Here is a 21,938-nt window from a genome sequence, read left to right on the forward strand (position 1 = left end):
ATGTTTTGCTTTTATTCCTTCATGGGATATAGTCATCACTGACTAGGCCAGCATTTATTTTATTCCCTAATTGCCCAGAAGGCAAATAAGAGTAAACCACATTGCAGTGAGCTTGGAGTCACATTTACGTCCAACCGGTAAGGACAGCAGATTTCCTTTCCTAAACGATATTAGTGAACCAAATTAGTTTTTACAACTGACAGTGGTTACAATGTCACTGTAGGAGGAAGGTGCTTGGGTGGGATGTGGGAATGGAAAGGTGTTGGGATTGGATATGGAGAGGGAAATGTGCTGAGGTGGGATATGGAGCTGGAATGGTGATGGGGTGGGACATAGAGAGGGAAAGTACTGGAGTGGGATATGGGGAAGGTGCTGGAATGCGATGTGGTGGGGGGAAAGAGTTGGGGTGGGATATGGGGAGGGAAGGGTGATGGTGTGGGATATGGGGAGGGAAAGGTGATGGGGTGGGATGGGGAGGGAAATGTACTGGGGTGGGATATGGGGAGAAAATGGTGCTGAGGTGGGATATGGGGAGGGAAAAGTGATGGGGTGGGATGGGGGAGGGAAAGGTACTGGGGTGGGGTGGGATCAGAAAGGTGCTGGGGTGAGATATAGGGAGGGAAAGGTGCTGGGTGGGATGGAGGAGGGAAAGGTGATAGGGTGGAATGGAGGGTAAAGATGTGGGGGTGGGATATGGGAGGGAAAGGTACTGGGGTGGAATGGGGAAGGGAAAGATGATGGGGTGGGATATGGGGAGGGAAAGGTGATGGGGTGGGATATGGGGAGGGAAAGGTGCTGGGATGGGATATGGGGAGGGAAATGTGCTGGGGTGGGATATGGGGATAGAAAGATGCCAGAGTCGGGTATGGGGAGGGAAGGGTGATGTGTTGGGATATAGGGAGGGAAGGATGATGGGTTGGAATATAGGGGGAGAAAGGTGCTGGGGTGGGATATGGGGAGGCAGGGATAATTCTTGGGTGGCAAATGGGTTTGGGGCTAATGCTGCTTTGGAATGTAGGCACATGGGAGATACCAGGGTGGAAATTGTAGATGGAGGTGTTGAAAATTGCCCCTGTGAATTTTGACATCCCCCTTTAATTCCCAATGAACCTGGATACTGTGAGGTGAGGGGTAGGTAGAGCGATATCATCTTCATTCCCAGTTCATAATGGGACCCTGATTAATCACGTCATCGGAGAATTAGCGTTGAAACTTACAATTGACTGTGCGTTTGTGTGTATACGTGTGTGTTGGTGGGCGTTGGGGAGGGGAGGCAAAGGAGATCAGGATTTAAACAAGGTCTTAGCACACTGTCCCTGTGCGCCAGGTATCTCTCTCCTCGGGATCCTGCTCTGAGCTGGAGGCCAGGGAGGAGGAGTTGGGAGATTTTAGGAGAGTTGAGGAATCACGTGCCCCCTCCTCTTTCTCTACCAGCGTTTTTTTCTGTTTGTCTTCTTCTTGCCTGGTCTTTGTTTGAGAGAGAGAGAGAGAGAGGCAGAGGAAGACAGAGTGTGCGTCTTTGTGTATCTTGCATCTTGGGACTGAGAGGGAGAGGTTTCCGGACTTTGGTGAGTAGAGCCATGCACCTCCCTGTGCTTTTAGAGTTTGGCTATTTCTGATCACTGGCTGCGATGTCGGGTCAATTTCAACGTAAAACAAAACGAACTTGTCGCGCGTAGAGTGTAAAACTTTCAGCAAAGTTTTGTAAACTTTCGCAGTTGTCTCTTATCTCACCCTGCCCTGTTTACTCTTCCTCCTTTTTTTTCATCCCAATCACAGTTTCTCACCTTCCCTCCCTCTGAAACACTTGCCCCTCTCAATTCGGGGATTTCTGAATCTTGCCTTCTCCATCAGATGTTTTTTCGATTAAATCCCCCGTTCCTTGTGCCTGAGCTGCTGGTGAAGGGGGCTCTTTTTGTATAAACCTTGGTCTCCATGCGCTTTGTTTTTGCATGTTGGGAAGCTGGCGGGAAGGTTTCGCGGCGGGGAAAGACAGTGTGTGTGTGAGGAGGGGGGGGGGGGGGGTTTTTTAGGTGGATAGACTGAGCTGCAAACCCACCTTTTGTCCTGGGACCGGGAAGAAATGTTTTGACGATCAGAAGTGGAGAAAGCAGGAGTTTCTCATCTGCTTTTCCTCTCTCCCCAGACTTTTCCTCAGACATTCCCCCTCCCCAAATTCTGTCCCTCAGGCTCCTTCCCCGTCCCCACACTCTCCCCTCTCCCCAGATTTTCACCCCTGTCCAGATATCACTCCCCCTCTCCAGATTCTCTGTCCCAATCCCCAGATTCTCTCCCGTCCCTCTCCCCGGATTCCTTCACTCCCCCTTCTCCTCAGACTCTCTCCCTCCCCCCTCCCCAAAGCTATGTTCATTCATTTCATCCTGTCCTTTGTCTTTTTCCTGCTATTTGATCCCTCTCTGGGTTACAATGTGGATTTACCACATGCGGTTTCACTTCCGTTCCAGCTTTTTTTCTCGCACAGAGGTGAGGGCAGTAACTGCTGAGGGAACACCTCATTCCAATTCTTTTCACCATTCCTCCCACACAATAGCCCCAGTTTATGGGCCTGGGACAGCAATTGCTGGCTGATTGACTACATGAGACATCACAGCAGAACCCTCTCTCATTCGAACAACCCCCTCCCCATTCCCAAACCTGTCCTGATCTGGGACCTATATATTTGCTCAGGTGTCTGGGCAGACTGAGGGGCTGGAGCCCTAATCCCTCATTCCAGGAACACCAAGGCTTTTTTAAAATGAAAACGTTAGCACACAGTTGTACGAAAAATTAGGGGCATTCCAGATAGTAACAGCTCATTGTTTAAAACCATTGTTCCCCACTTTCCTCTCAGCCAGTTATACTGAATCTGAAGAATCTGAATTTCTGAAGAAGGGTCCAGGCCCGAAACATCAGCCTTCCCGCTCCTCTGATGCTGCTTGGCCTGCTGTGTTCATCCAGCTCTACACCTTGTTATCTCTTATACTGAATCTGTGTTCCCTCTGGTCCCTGACCATCTTATCAATGGACACCATTTCTCTGTGTATTTACCTGAACCAAACCATTTCCGATTTTGAACTGGTCTGCAGATCTCCTCTTGACCACCTCTGTTCTAAGGAGAATAGGCAGTTTCCCCAGTCTCTCCATTACTGAAGACCCTCCTCCTGGAACAATTCCACTAATTCTCTGCTCCATCTCCAAGACTGGTATATCTTGCGTGAAGTGACCCGGAAGGCAGCCAATGTTACTGGAGTAGTTATCCTTAGACCCCTGCTAATGCCCTGGGGGCATAGGTTTGAATTCCACCACAGCAGCTGATGGAATGTGAATTTAATAACTAAATCTGGAATTGGAAGCTAGTCTCTAATGGTGACCGTGAAACTATCCTCAACTATTGTAAAAACTCATCTGCTTCACTAATGTTCTTTGGGGAAGAAAATCTATCCGTACCTGCTTGTGACTCCAGGCCCACAGAAATTTTTCTTATTTGGTCACGGGATCTGGGTGGATCACCATTTGTTGCCTATGCTTAATTGCTCTTAGATCTGAGTGGTTTGCTAGGGCCATTTCAGATGGCAGTTAAGAGTCAACCGCATAGCTACAGGTCTGGAGTCATATGTAGGTCAGACTGGGTAAGGACAATATTACCCTAGAAAATAGGAGGTTGAGGACCAACTTGATGCAGAGCTTTAAAATTCTGAAAGGGGTTTGATAGGGACACTAGAGAAGAGGTTTCCACTTTTGGGCAAAGACCTGATCTAGGGGCTTTGTTGTTTATAGTATATCAAGTACATGTTATTACGAAATACCCATAGCAAAGCAACAGGCCAACTGACTTGGCTGTTATTTTGGCTGATGTTTGCACTCCACTCTCCTCCCAGTTCTTTTCATCTTGCTGAATCAACATATCCTTCCGTACTTCTCATGTTTACCCAGCTTTGCCACTAACTCTTCACCTCTTTAGGTCTATCATACAACCTCAGACCACTCCTTCTGAGACTAAGTTCCACGTCCTTACAGCTCTCTGGGTGAAGCAGTTTCTCTTGTATTTCCAATTGGATTTATCCCAGAATCACAAAATTGTTATGGTGCAGAAAGTGGCCATTCAGCCTATCATGTCTGCACTGGTTCAATTACCTAGTACTGATTTCCTGCCTTTTCTTCATGTCCCTGCATACCATTTCTATCCAAATAATCATCCAATGCCATCTTGAATGCCTCAGTTGAACCTGCCTCCACCACGTTTCCAGGTAGTGTATTCCACTACTCATTGCATGAAAAAAATTCAGCACATCAGCCTCACTTTGTTAGTCCATCACTTTTAAATCTATGCACCTCTTGATCTTGTTACTTTTGCAAATGGGAATACCTTTTCCCTATCTGCTGTATCCAGCCCGCTTATAATTTTGAAAATCTCCGTCACATCTCCTCTCAGATTTCTCTTCAAGGAGAACAGTTCCAACTTCTTCAATCTATCCTCATAACTGAAGTTTCTAATCCCTGGAACAAGGAACAATGAGTGACTATTTACATCTGTAGTACCTACTTTAGTTTTGGTTGCAAGTTTGAATGTCTTCTCCCTGTCTTCCATAGTGAGCTCCTTTATCATCTTAAAGAACTCTATAGGTCACCTCTCAGCCTCCTGCTTTCTTCCTCTCCAGGCTGTCCCACATGGTAGTTGCAACTTCAGCTCTTGGTTAGATGACAGTGAGCATCTGGGGTTAACAAGGCATGACAGTGTTTAACTTGATGTCCTTTGCTTTGACCCTTTGTGAACTAGCCTCTGGCAAGGATGGGGCAAATAAGAGCAAGCATACTGGCACAGAAAATCCAGTGGGAGTTTGTGGTCTCTGAAGCAGAAAAGGGAGTTAAATTAGTGCCATCTGTGCCCATCCTCCAGTAAGTGGAGAATAAAAGGTATTCCTCTGTATCCTGAAGCTTATTTATAAGCCACATGCAGTGTGATTTGTGCAGGGTTTAATGGCTAGATGAACAAGGATGGAACAGTGTTAGAAATTTCTGAGACGACTATTCCCCTTGCTAATGGGCCTGTGGCTTACTGGGGGAGGGGCTGAGTGTGTTTTGACAATGCACAAAGCCATTAAACTGCTTTGCACCATCTGTGAGTTAATCCCCTTCACCTCATGTCCCTTTTGTTTTGAATGGGTTGATGTTGCTCCTCTGAATCTTTGTTATGCTGTTTCCTCTCCCTCTCTCCCTGTCCCTTTAATTCACTCAAATGCATTAAGCATTTTTGTGCTGTATAAACCTTCCACTAATTTTCTTCTTCCGATTGTTAAAGTGAATAAGGGAGTGGTGGGTGGGTGGTGGTAGGGTGTAGCAGGTCTGGCAAGTGTCATCAGTGCTCCAGCATAATACTGGGTTTGCATCTCTTAACCATGTATGGAAGCCTACCTTTGACACTGTGCCATGTGGAAGCATATGGCACAGACGAAGGCTATTTGACCCACTGTGACTATGCTGCTGCTTTCGAAAGAATGCAAATAAATCCGAATGAAAATCAACCATTTGGCCCATCGAGCTTGCTAGACCACGGCTGATCTAAGACGATAGAAGTATCCTGTTAGTCCCACTCGCTCCTCTTGTCCCACAGCCCTGCATTGCTTTTCTTTTTCAAACATTTATCAAATTCCATTTTGGAAGTTACTTTGGAATCTGCTTCCACCATCCGTTCAGGCTGGTGTTCCAAATCTTTACTTGCTGTGTGTTTTGTTTTCAGTCGTGTTTTCAAATATTGCTTCCGTCTCTTATGCCAATTATTTTAAATCTGTGGCCTATAGTTGTTGGCCCTCCTGCCAGTGGAAAGAGCTTCTCCATTCTCACTTGATCAGAAATCTATTCCTGCAGGGTCAGTTTTGGTGTGATGGGTGCCACTTCTTGACTCTGAAGCTGGAAGTTGTGGGTTCAAGTCCCACTCCAAACACTTGAATGTGACAAACAAGGCTGACACTCCCAAGTGCAGTGTAGAGGGAATGCCTTGCTGTCTTTCAGATGGGTGTAATGGATCTCACTGCTGCCTTTTTGAAGACAAGCAAAATTTTGCCATCCACCCTGATCTTCTGGGTCAATACTCATCTCTTGATTTAAAAAATAAGGTTATGGTATTAACATATTGCTATCTGTGGGAGCTTGCTGTGCTTCCTACATTGTAACACTGGTTCCACTTCTGAACAGTACTTTGTTAGTAGGAAAGCACTTTGGAATGTCAGCTGGTAATAAAAGGTGTTATATCAATTTAATTCTTAAATTTAAAAGTTTAAAATTGGCTCTACTCTTTACAGAGTATGGGTAATGTTTAAAAGAGTAGCGTATGGGTTTTTTGTTACACCTTGAGGCTTTCTTTGGGGATTCAGTGAGGATATTTTCTTTACCCTATAACTTGACAGTAAATGATTATACCTCCTCTGTCCGCAGTGGGTGAACAGATATCCCACCATAAGAAGCATCACCATGACCTCCCACCTGCCCTACCCCCAGATCCCATGCAGTTTTTGGGTGGGACCAAAACTGCAACAACACGTGCTTGCATTTGTGTAGCACCTTTCACAACCAATGCATTCTCTCAACTTGCAGAGCTTTTAAATCCATTGTTTCTTTCAGATGGGAACTTAAAGGGGCAGTTCAGTCTGTGAGATGCTTGGGATTCTGAATTCTTGTGTGATGTTGAGAGAGGTTGCTATTTGTAACTGTGGGGTGCAGCCCAAAGCATTTTGCAGCCACTGGAGTACCTTTCACGTATTGTAGTTGCTATCATAAAATTTTGAAAGGTGGAGGGCAAATAGTATAAACAAGATCCCACAAGACGGAATACGGTGAAGGGTGATGTTGGTCATGGGATATTGGCCGAAAGATCTCTGTGGGGAAGGGGGAAGGAATTCTCATTGGAATTCTCAGGAGCAGAAGTTGGCTATTTGGCCCTTTGAGCTTGCTCTGCCTTTCAATGTGATCATGGCTGATCCTGTATCTTAATGCCATCTACCTATTTTTTCTCCATTATTTCTGATGCCCTTAAAACCTAAAGCCATATCAGTTTAGATATATTCAATTACTCGGCCTCCACAGCCTTCTGCTGTAGAGAATTCCACAGGCTAACCACTCTCTCAGTGGTCCCTTCTCCGTTTTCTCTTCACAATACTGGCAAGAGGAATTTTTTTACACCCTCCTGAGAGTAGAGGGAACCTCAGATTTGGTATTTCATCTGCAGGAGGGCACCTCTGAAAGTGTGGCTCACCCTCAGTGTTGTAGTGGACTTGTCAGCCTGGAGTACAGGGCTGAGGAGCTGCAGGGAGCCCTGGACCTAAATGTGGGTCTGGGGTCCATTATTCCTCTTCTCTGGTTACTGCACTCCTGAAACCTGACACCTGCTTAATTGTGCCTGACCTTCAGGCTTGTTGTATATGGAATCAGGCAACAATCCTCACTTTGATCAGCATGTGTTTGATGAGATTGAGGAAGTTCCTGGGCTGCTGGCAGATGTGTTTTCCAACAATTTCCTCTGGATTGAATGACCTTATTCATTATGTTGGCTTCTGCTTTGTCTGTCCCTTGGGGTAAGTGGGGCTCTCATTACCTCCCATCTGTGCTCACAGACTCGGCTGCGGACCTTAGAGAATTTGTCTGTGCAGTTCTGTGATAAATTAGAATTATATTTGGTACTTTCCTGAGATTTTATCATTGTTACTGATCTTGTCCTGTTGTGCTAATCACCAGCTAAGCCTTGGTGAGTAATGTACTCCCCTCCTGAGTTACAAATTCATTGATTTGGAACCAATTCTTGAAAGTTGAGCACACAATTATTGCTTTGCAAATTTGACATAGAGGAGCGAGGGGAGTGCTACACTGACAGAGGCCCCACCTTTCCAATGCAATATTAAACTGAGACCTTATGTGCCCCATCAGGTAGATACAAAAGACCCTGTTGCTACTTTTTCTAATTATCATTCATAGGATGTGGGCTTCTCTGGCTAGGTCAGCATTTATTGCCCATCCCTAATTACCCAGAGGGCAGTTAAGTTTCAACTGCATTTCTGTGGATCTAAAGTCACACATAGACCAGATCAGGTAAGAATGACAGATTTCCTTCCCTAAAGGACATTAGTGAATAAGTTGGGTTTTAATGACAATCATGATGGCTACATGGTCACCATGAGGCCAGGTTTTATTCTAAATGTTTATTGAAGTTAAACCTTATCTGCCATGGTGGGATTTGAACCCGCATCCCCAGAACATTAACTTGCCTGGGATTCTGGATTACTATTGGAAGAGAAGGGGTTTTGCTGTTGCTTGTATTTACACCTCCATTGACATCACACCATAAAAACAGGTTATCAAGTCTTTGTGACATTGTTGTGTGTGGGATCTTGCTGTGCACCATAGTTGTTTCCAGTGTTACAGCAGTAACTACACAACCAGAACACTTAATTATGCGTAAACTGCATTGAGATTTCCATAGAAAGATGCTTACATCAATGTCTGACTGGGCTTTATTTCCTTAAAGAGATTTTTAAAAAAATAAGCTTTTGCTCCATTTGTCTCAGCATGTTATGCACATCTGGGGTAGGTAGGAATTGAGCTAGGACCTTTCTAGCCTCAAAGTATTGATGGTACTACTGTGCCACAAGACATCCCGTCCAGCGTAAAGCAAATGATACCAACACTGATGTTCAAAGTTATAAGATCATAGGATCAGGACAGGACAACAACCCATCAATCCTTCCTTACTGTTCACTCAGGTCCTGGTGGAACTAATTATGGTCTTAACTCCACTGACTGCTGTACCCTCATAACCTTTGACTCCCTTGTTGATCAGATCTCTGTTCAACTTGACCCTGAATATTTTCAATGATCCAGCCTCCACCACTTTCTCTGGGAGAGAGAATTCCAAAGACTAATATGGAGGGATATGGACTAAGGGCAGGCAGAAGAGATTAGCTTCATTTAGTGTCATGTTTAGCGCAACATCGTGGGCCGAAGGGCCCATTCATGTGCTGTATTGTTCTATGCCCTATGTTCTAATGATCCTCCAAGAGAAAAATAAATTCTCATCATTTCTGTCTAAAGTGGGATAACCTGGACTTTAAGCTGTGACGCCCTAGTTCAAGACATTCCCCTACCAACAGGAACATCTAAAATGTTAATCCCCCTCTTTATCTTATGTTTCAATAGCTATACTAACCAACCTGTTTGTAGAATATTGAAGCTAATTTGCAAAGAGGTACATAATTGAAAAGAAATTCTTGCTGGACAGAGAAAGAAAAAGTGTTTCTATTCCTGACAAGTGAAGAAATTAACTATTATGCTCAGATAAAGGTGGGAATGGCAGCTTCTCTGCTGCCATGATACATTTTTAGAAATGGAATGCTACCTGAATAGGATTGGAACAGTTAGGTGGTTGAATTTGTGCCAGTCAAAAACAATGGGCTGAATGGCCCATTTCCTTTGCTGGTGACCACTATGACTCTATGTTCAGAGATGTTATGACACACCTCTGGGGCACATGGGGCTTGAACCCAGGCATCCTGGTTCAGAGATAGAGACCGTACCACTGCTACTACAGAGTCCTTTGTTTACATTGGAATAAGATGACCTCTCATTCTTCTGGACTTTAATCTCCTTGATATTGATGACTTCAGTAACTAATTGATGATAATGAACTAATCATTCACCTCATTGTTTTTAAGTATGAGCTTGCTGTTCACAGTGGTCATCTTAGAAAAGAATACTTTCTTCAAAGGTAGCAAAAGCATTGAGGGATGGGTTTGTGACAGGAACTTGATGGCTCCATGTTCCCAAGTCTGCAACTGTATTGAAATGATACACAGTCCTGAATTTAGCAGAGATCCTCAGACAATCTGAACTGTGGCCATGCTGGAGTTAAGGAGTCCCTGTGACTATTGTTGGTGAAATGATCGTTGTTGACACAAGTGTCTCCCACCTCATTTTTAACAAATGCTCAATCCTGTTTTAAAAGCCCTCAAAAACACTGCACCTTTGTACCTCTTATCACCACAGAAAGAGGAGATGCTGGTGTAGTGTTAATTCATTGGTCTGGTGATGCAGAGCCCTTGGCTGCTGTTTTGGGGTCCTGGGTTCAAATCCCACCATGGCAGTTGGTGAAACTTGAATTCAATATAAAGCTAGAATAAAAGACTAGCCTGCTACAACCATGAGATGTAAAAGGTTAGCACTGCTGCCTCACAGTGCCAGGGTCTCAAGTTTGATTCCAACCTTGGGCAACTGCGGAGTTTTCAGGTTCTCCCCGTGTCTGTGTGGTTTTCTGCCAAGTACTCCAGTATCCTCCCACAGTCCAAAGATGTGCAGGTTAGGTGGACTGGTAATGCTAAATTGCCTCGTAATGTCCAAGGTTGTGCAGGCGAAGTGGATTACTCACAGTAAATGCAGGGTTACAGGGTAAGATGGGGGGGTGTGATGGGTGATGGGATGCAATTCTAAGGGTCAGTGCAGACTCAATGGGCTGAATGGCCTCTTTCTGCACTATAGGGATTTATGATTCTATTTCTGTATTCCTCTAAATTCTAGCCTATTGCGCAACCCAAATTTTCTTCACAGCCCCATCGTTGGTTGAGCCTTCAGTAGCTTGGACTGTAAGCTCCAAATTCCCTCCATAAACTCCTCTGCGTCCTCCTTTTAACTGGTTGTTAAAAGCTAGATCAAGCTTTTAGTCATCTATCCTAATAGCTCCTTAATCACTGCATTGAAATTGCGATGAGTCAAGTCCGGATAAGCCACAATTCTGGTTGTCAGCTGTTCCTACCAGCAGAATAGGGAATCCAACAGAAGGATGCTCACGATTAAATGAAGTTCTGGGGTCTTCTAACTTGTGAGTGGTTAGCTCTTGGCTCAACATGACCGCACCAACTAATCTTAGATATAGGCCTGGCTAGAGCGTAAAATCACAGGCAAACCGTCATTCAACATTGAGATATCTCTGTGAAAGGATGTTATGACCGTAAGACATAGGAGCAGAAATAATCCATTCAACTCATCGAGTCTGCTCCACCATTCAATGATGTCAGGGCTCATTTGATAATCCTCAACTCCTTTCCTGCCTTTCCCTCAAAGCTCTTGGTTCCCTTCCTAATTAAAAATCTGTCTATCTCAGCATTGAGTATATTTAATGACCCAGCCTCAACCCTCTGAGGGAAAGAATTCCACAGATTCACTAGCTTCTGAGAAAAGAAATTCCTCCTTATCTCTGTCTTAAATGCACGACCCCTTATTCTGATATTATACCTTCTGGTCTTAGACTCTCCAACAAGGGGAAACAACCTCTCTGCATTTACCCTGGCAAATCCTAAATCCTTCAGGTCTGTCTGAACCCATGAAAAAGTTAAAACTGCTGTCCTGGAAATATAGAAAATAGGAGCAGGAGTAGGCCATTCAGCTCTTTGAGCCTGCTCCACCATTCAATATGATCATGGCTGTCAATTTGGTGATGAGGTGCAGTCAATACAGAAAGTGGAAGACTGTGATAGGTAGCAAAAGGTGGGCTTGCTGAGGAGTGGGTGATTCCACTCAGAATTCTGTCAGATATTCCTCAAGTAATGTGAGCATCTTGGGACAGTTTGACAAAAACTGGTATTCTTTCCGCCAAAGGAAGAGCATGCAAATGGTACCCAATCCCGACATTGAGGAAGCCTCTGCACACGTGATACCGGCAGCTGGAGCAGAGAACATCCTCGCCCCGTGAGGAGGAAGGCGTGGAGGAAGGTGACCAACTGCATCTGCCATGCCAGGTTGAAAAATGGGCCAGAAATGCATAAGATGCTGAGAGGCAGAAGGAGCAGTGAGCGACCAAGCACCCTGATAATGAGGCTTCCTCTACTCTACCCTCGGCTGGCGAGGGAATTACAGCATGAGTGAATATGACGCTCACCCTGAGGACAATGATTTGGAATAGTTTTGAGCCCTGTATCCAAGGAAGGGTGTACTGGTATTGGAGGGTGTCTAGAGGAGATTTCCAAGAACGATCCCAGCGGATGAAGGGCTTGTCATATGAGGAGTGGTTGAGAATTCTGGGTCTATACTCACTGAAGGATGAGGGGGAATGATTGAAACTTACAAGATACTGAGAGGTCTGGATAGAGTGGATGTTGAAAAAATGCTTCCCTGTTAGATAGACTAGGACCCAAGGGCACAACTTCAGAGTGAAAGGACGATCCTTTAGATAAGGAGGAATTTCTTGAGCCACAGGGTGGTGAGTCTGTGGAACTTATTGTCACAGAGGGCTGTGGAGGCCAAGTTATCAAGTAGATCTAAGACAGAGATAGAAAGTTTCCTGATTGGTAAGGGGATCAAAGGTTAGGGGGAGAATGCAGGAAAGTGGGGATGAGAAACACACTTGCCATGATTGAATGGTGGAGCAGACTCAATGGGATGAATGGCCCAATTCTACTCCTGTATCTTATGAAATTATGGGACAACACCAATATGCTGCACAATGGAACTGCCAGAAGAGGCGACAGTAGATGTGGAATCTTCTTCAGCTGAGGAACCTGTAACCCTGAGAGTCCAATGCATGCTGGTCTGCTCACCTGCCTGCTTCCTTAGCTGAAGCAACAAAGGCTGCAGAGCTGCTCCAGAATGATGCACGGCAGTGCAAAAACAAAAGGAACATGTTTGACCATACTGATAACACAACAGACAGTATTGCACTCATTCCACTATAGTACACTAAGCAGCACAGGATTACCAAACTCTTTCAGAACAAGCTCTCCCTGTCTCCCAGTGCCTTTTACTGTCCACAGTCAGCCATTGTAAGATATGAGCAATGTGGGTGGGGGAGTGTGGGGAAGGTGATGGCCTAAAGGTATTGTTGCTAGATTATTTATCCACAGACCCAGGTAATGTTCTGGGATCTTGGGTTCAAATCCCACCATTGAAAATGGTGGAATTTGAATTAAATGAAAATCTGGAATTAAGAATTAAATAATGACCAAGAAGTGCTCAGGGTAAAACCCATCTGGGTCACTGACGTCCTTTAGGGAAGGATGTCCGCAGTCCTTGTCTGGCCTGGAATACCTATAACTCTAGAGCCAAGGAATGTGATTGACTTTTAACTGCCCTTTAGGCAATCAGGGATGGGCGATAAATACTGGCCTAGCCAGTGATACTCACATCCTGCAAATGAATCAAAGAACAATTGAACAATAAAGACATATTCCCATATTTGCTGCATCACCGTGTTTTCATTTCACTGAAGTATTTGTTGGCAAATCTAGTAACGTTGAACTTCCTTTGTTCTCTCGAAGCTCTGTAAGGGCCCCTGTGATTTAATCGCAATTTCACTGCAAATGCAAAATACAGCACCTGGTGGATATTGGAAATATGGATAGCAATCAACACATGCACAGCAAGATACCATGAATCACAAAATTATGGTGCAGATGGAAGCCATGAAACCCATCGTGCCTCGCCCCGTTCTATCACTGATTGCAAATTCCCCACCTTTTCATCATTCCCTTGCACTTTTTTTCCCCAAATCACTATCCAATGCTGCACTTCAATGCCTCAATTGAAGCTCTGTCCACCACATTTCCAAGCACTGCAGTCCAGACCTGGCTACTTGCTGAGTGAAACAGATCACCCTTGCTTTGTTTGCACATCACTTTAAATCTATGCCCCTCTCGTTCTTGTATGTTGTAGAAACAAGATAAAGTAGAAAAGGAACAACTTCTCCCTATCTATCTCACCAGCTCATGATTTTGAAGAACTTTATCAAATCTCTTCTTAGCTTTCTTTGTGAAGAGAACAGTCCTAACTTGTTCAATTTATCATCATCCTTGGAACCATTCTTGTCAATTGCTTCTGTACTCTCTCTAATGTGTTCACATATTTCCTATAAGGTGGTGCCCAGATCTATACACAATATTCCAGCTGAGGTCTAACAAATGGGCAGTATTGGAATAAAGACCAGCTTTATCTTTTTCTTTTCATTATGTAGATTTAGGGACAAGTAGTGGCTCAAGACACAAGGGGGAATTCTCTTGTCTAGCTCCCAAGTTAGTCTTCGAGTTTTTGGTGTGGTTTGAACCAAAGGTCTTGGGTACAAAGAGCACTATCAATTTATATTAGCGTTCTATATTAATTCAGAGAACGTGAGTTCAAATTGCAACCAGACTGTTGGGGAGTTTAAATTCAATTTAAGACCAACAAATAGCCTGGAAATAAAAAGCTGATCTCTGCAGTGAGTGACCACAAAGCTGACAGATTCTCATAAAAAAATCCAACTGGTTCACTAATGTCCTTTAGGAAGGAAGTCTGCCTGCCTTTTGTAGGTATTTCATTTGTGTGGCTAATTTAAAGTGAAAGAATTTGGGGCCTCCAGAAGTGAGTGTGGTTTCTATATAATCACTGCTCGTGTACGACTCAGTTTACAGGTTATCCAGACTTCCAGACTCCGTTTAATAGGCTCAGCATGCATTCCAGTACACACAGCATAATATTGGGTGAATTCATAGCCTTCGGACACATGCCCTGTGACTGTCGCTGGCTGAACAAGAAAGACACAAAAGGAACTTTTCTCAAAAACTATCAACATGTTACACAGAGAGAATACATCTGGCAGAGTTTGAACTGAGTTTCCCTAACCTGTTTGCTAACCCTGAGCTGAAGCCGGTCTGTTCACAACATGCGTGCTTGTGCAGGTTGAGGTTGTGCAGAACAGTTATAGAGATGACTCTTGTCAGGCTTTATACATAGCAGTAAATCTGCAGGGAGAACAAGCCCTGTTCTGAAGACTGGAATATTAGCATCCTTGTTCGCTGCATTTCGGCCAGCTTTGGTCAGCATTGGAGAAAGAAAAGTGAGGAGAGTCAGGATGGATGGGGTGGGGAGAGAGAGTCAGGGTCTTGGGTCACATTTGACAAAGCACAAGCATTTTCAAATTGTACAGTGAATCCATTTGATCACTTTCTCTTCAGACTTAGTTACTGCGATCTTTTCGTCACTATCAATTTTGAAATCAGAGAGTTGTTCTGGAAAACTTTTCGTCTCCACTTTTGAAATTAAAGGATGGTGAGGTTGTAATTGGTAGTGTGTCAGTATTTACAGGGGCTTCCTGGGTAGTGTGTCAGTATTTACAGGAGGTCCCTGGGGAGTGAGTCAGTATTTACAGGTGATTTGTGGTGGGGGCAGTGTGCCGGTATTTACAGGGCTGATTCAACACTTCTCACATCCACTTTACTGCCTTTTCCCTGTAACCCTTGATTCCCCGGCTGATCAAGAATCTGTCTATCTCAGTCTAAAATATACACAAGGACTCTGCCCCCACAGCTCTGTGTAGCAAGGAGGTTTAACCTCACAACCCTACGAGAGGAGAAATTCCTCCTCATCTCAGTCTTAAATTGGCACCTCTTTATTCTGAGACAATGCCCTCTGGCCCTAGACTCTCCCATGAGAGGAAACATCCTCTCAGAATTTACCCTGTCAAGCCCCTTAAGAATTCTATATTTCAATGAGATCATCTCTCATCGTTCTAAATTCAACAATGTAAAAATATCTTGCCCATTACCTGTGTACCTCTTGCTCAAAGTCTCTGAATTGTTATACTGTTATTAATGAGCACATCTAACCTTAGTCTATGGATATTGTTAATCAACGTGTTTCACAAACCCTCTGGAGCAGGTAGGACTCAAATCCATGTCTCCTGGCTCAGAGGTAGGGATACTACGATTGTACCACAATTGTACGATTGTATCTTTGTCTACTTTTTTTAAAAATCAACCCACTGAGTCGCCTGGAGAAGGCGACCTATATCAAACCTCCCCGCAATCTCCTTTACTCCAAGGCGAACAAAAATTCCTCATCCCTGGAGCGATTCCCATTAATCTGCTCTGTAACCTCTTCAGGATGCTCACATCCTTCCTAAAGTGTGGTGACCTGAACTGGGCACAATACTCAAAAACTTGATAAAGCATAACGCAACTTCCCTGCTTCTGTACTCAATATCTCCACTTATGAAGATCAACAGGTAAAGAAAAATCACATTTTCATGTATACAAACGTATATGACATGCACATTTGACAATCATACGACACACCAATAGATTCAGGAGCAGGCCACTCAGCCCCTCGAACCTTGCACCCTCATTCAGTTAGGTCAGGCAAATATGTTCTTGAGCACATATACCTATTAACCATAGGATGGATATATTGGCTTTGGAAGGAGACCCAAATTAGGAGTACTGTGAGCAGATCTGGGCACTACACATTAGGTAGGAGATATTAGCACTGGAGAACAGTTCTGAAGAAGGATCACTAGACCCAGAATGTTAACTCTCATTTCGCTTCACAGATGCTTAGCTTTTCCAGTAACTTCTGTTTTTATTTCTCATTTCCACCATCTACAGTTCCTTCGGTTTTTAATAATGCTTAACCAATTGTTAATCTTAAATTGGAAATTTTGATTGTTAATTGATCATTAATACATTTTTGTTAACCATAGGTATTAAGAGGAAAGAACATAGGAACAGAAGTAGGCCATTCTGCTCCTTGCACTTATTCCACCATTCAAAGAGATTATTAGAACATAAGAACCAGGATCAGGAGTAGACCATCTGGCCCTTTGAGCCTGCTCCGCATTCAATAAGATCATGGCTGATCTTTTCATGGACTCAGTTCCACTTACCCACCCTCACACCATAACCCTTAATTCCTTTACTGTTCAAAAAATTATCTATCATAGCTTTAAAAACATTCAATGAGGAAGCCTCAACTACTTCACTGGGTTGGGAATTCCACAGATTCACAACCCTTTGGGTGAAGAAGTTCCTCCTCAATTCCGTCCTAAATCTGCTCCCCCTAATTTTGAGGCTATGCCTTCTTGTTCTAGTTTCACCCACCAGTGGAAACAACCTCCCTGCTTCTATCTTATCTATTCCCTTCATAAATTTATACGTTTCTATAAGATACCCCCCTCATTCTTCTAAATTCCAATTAATATAATCCCAGTGTATTCAGCCTCTCCTCACAAGCCAACCCACTCAATTCCAGAATCAACCTAGTGAATCTCCTCTGCACCCCCTCCAGTGCCAGTACATCCTTTCTCAAGTAAGGAGACCAAAACTGCACGCTGTACTCCAGGTGTGGCCTCACCAGCACCCTATACAGCTGCAACATAACCTCTCTGCTTTAAAACTCAATCCCTCTAGCAATGAAGGACATAATTCCATTTGCCTTATTAATTACTTGTACCTGCAAACCAACCTTATGCAATTCATGCATAAGGACACCCAGGTCTCTTCTGCACAGCAGCATGCTGCAATCTTTTAACGTTCAAATAATAGTCCTTTTTACTGTTATTCCTACAAAAATGGATGGCTTCACATTTATTAACATTGAATTCCATCCACCAGACCTTTGCCAGCTCATTTAAGCTATCTATATCCATCTGCAAACTTGCACAGTCCTCTGCACACTTTGCTCTACCACTCATCTTAATATCATCTGCAAACTTCAACACATTACACGTGGTCACCAACTCCAAATCATCTATGTAACTTGCAAACAATTGCAGTCCCAACACTGATCCCTGAGGCACACCACTAGTCACTGTTTGCCAATCAGAAAAGCACTTATTTATCCTCAATCTTTGCTTCCTGTTAGTTAACCAATCCTCAATCCATGCTAATACATTGCCTGTAACGCTATGTGGAGCTGGAGGAACACAGCAGGCCAGGCAGCATCAGAGGAGCAGGAAAGTTGACGTTTCAGGTCTGGACCCTTCTTCAGAAATGGGGAAGAGGGGAGGGGGCTCTGAAATAAATAGACAGGGGGTGTGGGCTGGGGAAGGCAGGTGGGATGGCAATAGGTGAGTGCAGGTAGGCAGTGGTGGGGATTGGTCAGTGAGGTGGGAGCAGTGGATAGGTGGGAGAGAAGACGGACAGGTCAAGGAAGCAGGGATGAGAGGGGCTGGGGAAGGTAGGTGGGAAGGCGATAGGTGATTGCAGGTAGGCAGTGGCAGGGATTGGTCAGTGAGGTGGGAGGAGCGGATAGGTCAAGGAGGCGGGGATGAGAGGGGGGAGTTTGGTCATGGGATGAGGCTGGGGGTGGGGAGATTTTGAAGCTAGTAAAGTCCACATTGAGACCATTGGGTCGTAGGCTCCCAAGGAGGAATATGAGGTGCTACTCCTCCAGTTTCCGGGTGGTGTCGTTGTGACACTGGAGGATGCCCAGGATGGATATGTCTGAGCGCAGGTGCTCTACAAAGTGGTCCCCGAGCCTCCGCTTGGTCTCACCGATGTAGAGGAGGCCACATCGGGAACAGTGGATGCAATAGACCACATTGACGGATGTGCAGGTGAACCTCTGACTGATGTGGAAGGTTTTGTTGGTGCCTTGAATGTAGGTGAGGGGGGAGGCGTAGGGGCAGGTGTAGCACTTCCTGCAGTTGCAGGGAAAGGTGCTGGGGATGGTGAGGCTAGTGGGGAGTGTGGAGTGGACAAGGGAGTTGTGGAGAGAGTGGTCCCTATGAAAGGCAGATTGGGGTGGGGAGGGAAATATATCTTTGGTTGTGGGGTTGGATTGTAGGTGGTGGAAGTGGCAGAGAATGATATGTTGGATACGGTGATTAGTGGGGTGATACGTGAGGACAAGGGGGATTCTGTCTTTGTTTTTACTGCGGGGAGGTGGTATGAGGGCAGAGGTGCGGGAAATGCAAGAGATGCAGTCGAGAGTGTTTTCAACCACTGCAGGGGGGAAGTTGCGGTCCTTGAAATACGAGGACATCTGGGATTTTAGGAAGTGGAACGCCTCATCTTGGGAGCAGATGCAGAAGAGGCGGAGGAATTGGGAGTAGGGGATCGCATTCTTGCAGGAAGGTGGATCAGAGGAGGTGTAGTTTAGGGAGCTGTGGGAGTTGGTGGACTTGAAATAGATATCAGTTTTGAGGTGATCACCAGAGTTGGAGACAGCGTCTCTCGATGTGGGCTCCGCTACATCGGTGAGACCAAGCGGAGGCTCGGGGACCACATTGTATAGCACCTGCGCTAAGTTCGCAACAAACGACAACACCTTCCAGTCGCGAACCACTTCAACTGCCCCTCCCACTCCCTGGACGACATGTCCATCCTGAGCCTCCTCCAGTGTCACAACGACGCCACCCGGAAACTGGAAGAGCGGCACCTCATATTCTGCCTTGGGAGCCTACAACCCAATGGTCTCAATGTGGACTTTACTAGCTTCAAAATCTCCCCACCCCCCGGCCTCATCCCATGACCAACCCTCCCTCTCATCCCTGCCTCCTTGACCTGTCCATCTTCTCTCCCACCTATCCACTGCTCCCACCTCACCGACCAATCTCCAACACTGCCTACATGCACTCACCTATCGCCATCCCACCTACCTTCCCCAGCCCCACCCCGCCTCTATTTATTTCAGAGCCCCCTTCCCTCTTCCCCCATTTCTGAAAAAGGGTCCTGACCCAAAACGTCAGCTTTCCTGCTCCTCCGATGCTGCCTGGCCTGCTGTGTCCCTTTAGCTCCCCACTGTGTTATCTCAGACTCCAGCACTGGCAGTTCTTACTATTTCTGCCTGTAATGCTGTGCACCTTTATCTTATGCAGCAGCTTTCAGTGTGTCACCTCATCAAATGACTTTTGGAAATCCAGACACACCACATCTACTGGGTCCCTGTTGTCCACCATGCTCATAATGTCTTCATAGAATCTCAGCAAATTACTCAAACATGCCTTTCATGAACCCATGCTGCATAAGCCCAATGGGACAATTCCTATCTAGATGTCTTGCTATTTCTGCCTTGATGATAGATTCAAGCATTTTCCCCACTGCAGAAGTTAAGCCAACCGGCCTATAATTCCCCATGTTTTGTTTACCTCCTTTTTTGAACAGTGGTGTAACCATTGGCTGTTTTTCAATCTGCTGGAACTGCCCCAGAGTCCAGCGAATTTTGGAAAATTACCACAAGTTTATTTGCTATTACTCCTGCCATCTCTTTTAGAACCCTGGGATGCATTCCATCAGGGCCAGGAGTCCTGTCTACCTTTAGGTCCATTAGCTTGCCCAACACTACCTTTTTCACGATAATGATTGTTTCTAGGTCCTTAGTCTCTTTGTCATCAATTACTGGCAAGTTATTTTTGTCCTCCACTGTGAAGACCGACATGAAATGCCTGTTGATGCCTCAGCTATTTCCTCTATTCTCATTATAAAATCCCCCTTCTCATCATCCAAAGGACCAATGTTTACCTAAGCCACTCTTTTTCATATTATATACTTATAGAAACTTTTGCTATATGTCTTTTTATTCTGAGCTAGTTTAGTCTCATAATCTGTCTTACTTTTCTTTATAGCCTTGATTGTGGCTTTCTGTTGACCTTTAAAGTTTTCCCAATTTTCTAGTTTCCCACTGGTCTTTATCACTTTGTATGCCTTATCTTTCAATTTGATAGCCTCCCTTATTTCTTTAGACATCCATGGCTGATTACCCCTTTACCTATAGTCTTTCTTTTTCACTGGTATATACTTTTGATGATCACTTTAAAAAATTGCTTTGAAAGTTCTCCACTGTTCCTCAAATGTCCCTCCATAGAGTCTTTGTTTCCAGTCTACTTTAGCCAACTCCTCCCTAATCCTATTGTAGACCCCTTTGTTTAAGCACAGGACCCTGGTACTGGATCTTATCTTCTCACTTTTCATCTGTATTCTAAATTCAACCATACTGTGATCACTCCTTCCAAGAGGATCCCTAACTATGAGATCATTAATTATCCTTGTCTCATTACACAGGACCAGATCTAGGATAGCTTCCTCCCTCGTCAGTTCTATTACATGCTGTTCAAAAAAGCTATCACAGATACATTCACTGAACTCCTCCTCAAGGCTGCCTTGACCGACCTGGTTCAACCAATCGACATGTAGATTAAAATTCCCCATGATAACTGCCGTACCATTTTTACAAGCATTAGTTATTTCTTTGTTTACCTTGGTATTACCTGTCCCAATGTGATATTACATGGTGGCCTGTCGACTCAGCCTATTAGTGACTTTTTCTTCTTAGAATTTCTAATTTCCACCAAATGGTTTCAACCTTATTCTCCGTAGAACCTATAGCATCTCTCACTACCACCCTGATGTTGTCCTTAAATATCAAAGCAATACTGCCCGCCACTTACCTTCGTATCTGTCCTTCTGAACAGTCTGATGCCCCTGGATATTTAATTTCCAGTTGTGACCATCCTGCAACCATGTCTCCGTAATGGCTACTAAATCATACTCATTTGCGATAATTTATGCCGTTAACTCATCTACCTTGTTTTGAATGCTATGAGCATTCAGGTAAAGTGCCTTTATGCTAGTTTTTATTCCTTCTCTTTGGATTCTAACACCTCCATTAATAATATCTCCTGATAAGGTTGGTTGGCTCGCCGAGCTGGTTTGTTGTTCCGCAGACGTTTCATTACCATGCTTGGTAACATCCTCAGTGCAGCCTCTGATGAAGCGTTGGTGTGTTTTCCTGCCTGGTTTTTAAACTCTGGCGTCTGTTGCGATGGATTGCCTCACTTCCGGGTTTCCTCCGTAGTTAGGAAACTAACAACACAAGTACATGAACACCAACTGGCTACAAAAAGACACGACCAATACTCACTCATATCAATCCACATGGACAAGGAGAACCACGACTTCAACTGGGACAACACCGAGATCCTGGGACAGGCTAGGCAGAGACACGCACGAGAATTCCTGGAAGCATGGCACTCCACGAAGCATGCTATTAATAAACACATTGAACTCGACCCTGTATACATTCCACTACGGAGGAAACCCGGAAGTGAGGCAATCCATCACAATGGACCCCAGAGTTTAAAAACCAGGCGGGAAAACACACCGACGCTTCATCAGATGCTGCACTGAGGATGTTACCAAGCACGGTAACGAAACGTC

General features: G+C 44.7%; 1 protein-coding gene across 2 annotated transcripts in view; it reads left to right on the plus strand.

Annotated features, from left to right (window-relative positions):
* The first annotated feature begins 1,333 nt into the window (after positions 1-1,333).
* The window catches only part of LOC109920110 (gap junction gamma-1 protein-like), a 47,058-nt gene continuing 26,453 nt past the window's right edge, over positions 1,334-21,938 (plus strand). For both annotated transcript variants that reach the window (XM_048599533.1, XM_048599534.1), the window contains exon 1: positions 1,334-1,568. The gene's annotated coding sequence lies outside the window, so the exon portion shown is untranslated. The remainder of the gene's footprint in view (positions 1,569-21,938) is intronic.

Source organism: Rhincodon typus, chromosome 7, assembly GCF_021869965.1.
Source record: "Rhincodon typus isolate 14 chromosome 7, sRhiTyp1.1, whole genome shotgun sequence".
NCBI classification, from domain to species: domain Eukaryota; kingdom Metazoa; phylum Chordata; class Chondrichthyes; order Orectolobiformes; family Rhincodontidae; genus Rhincodon; species Rhincodon typus.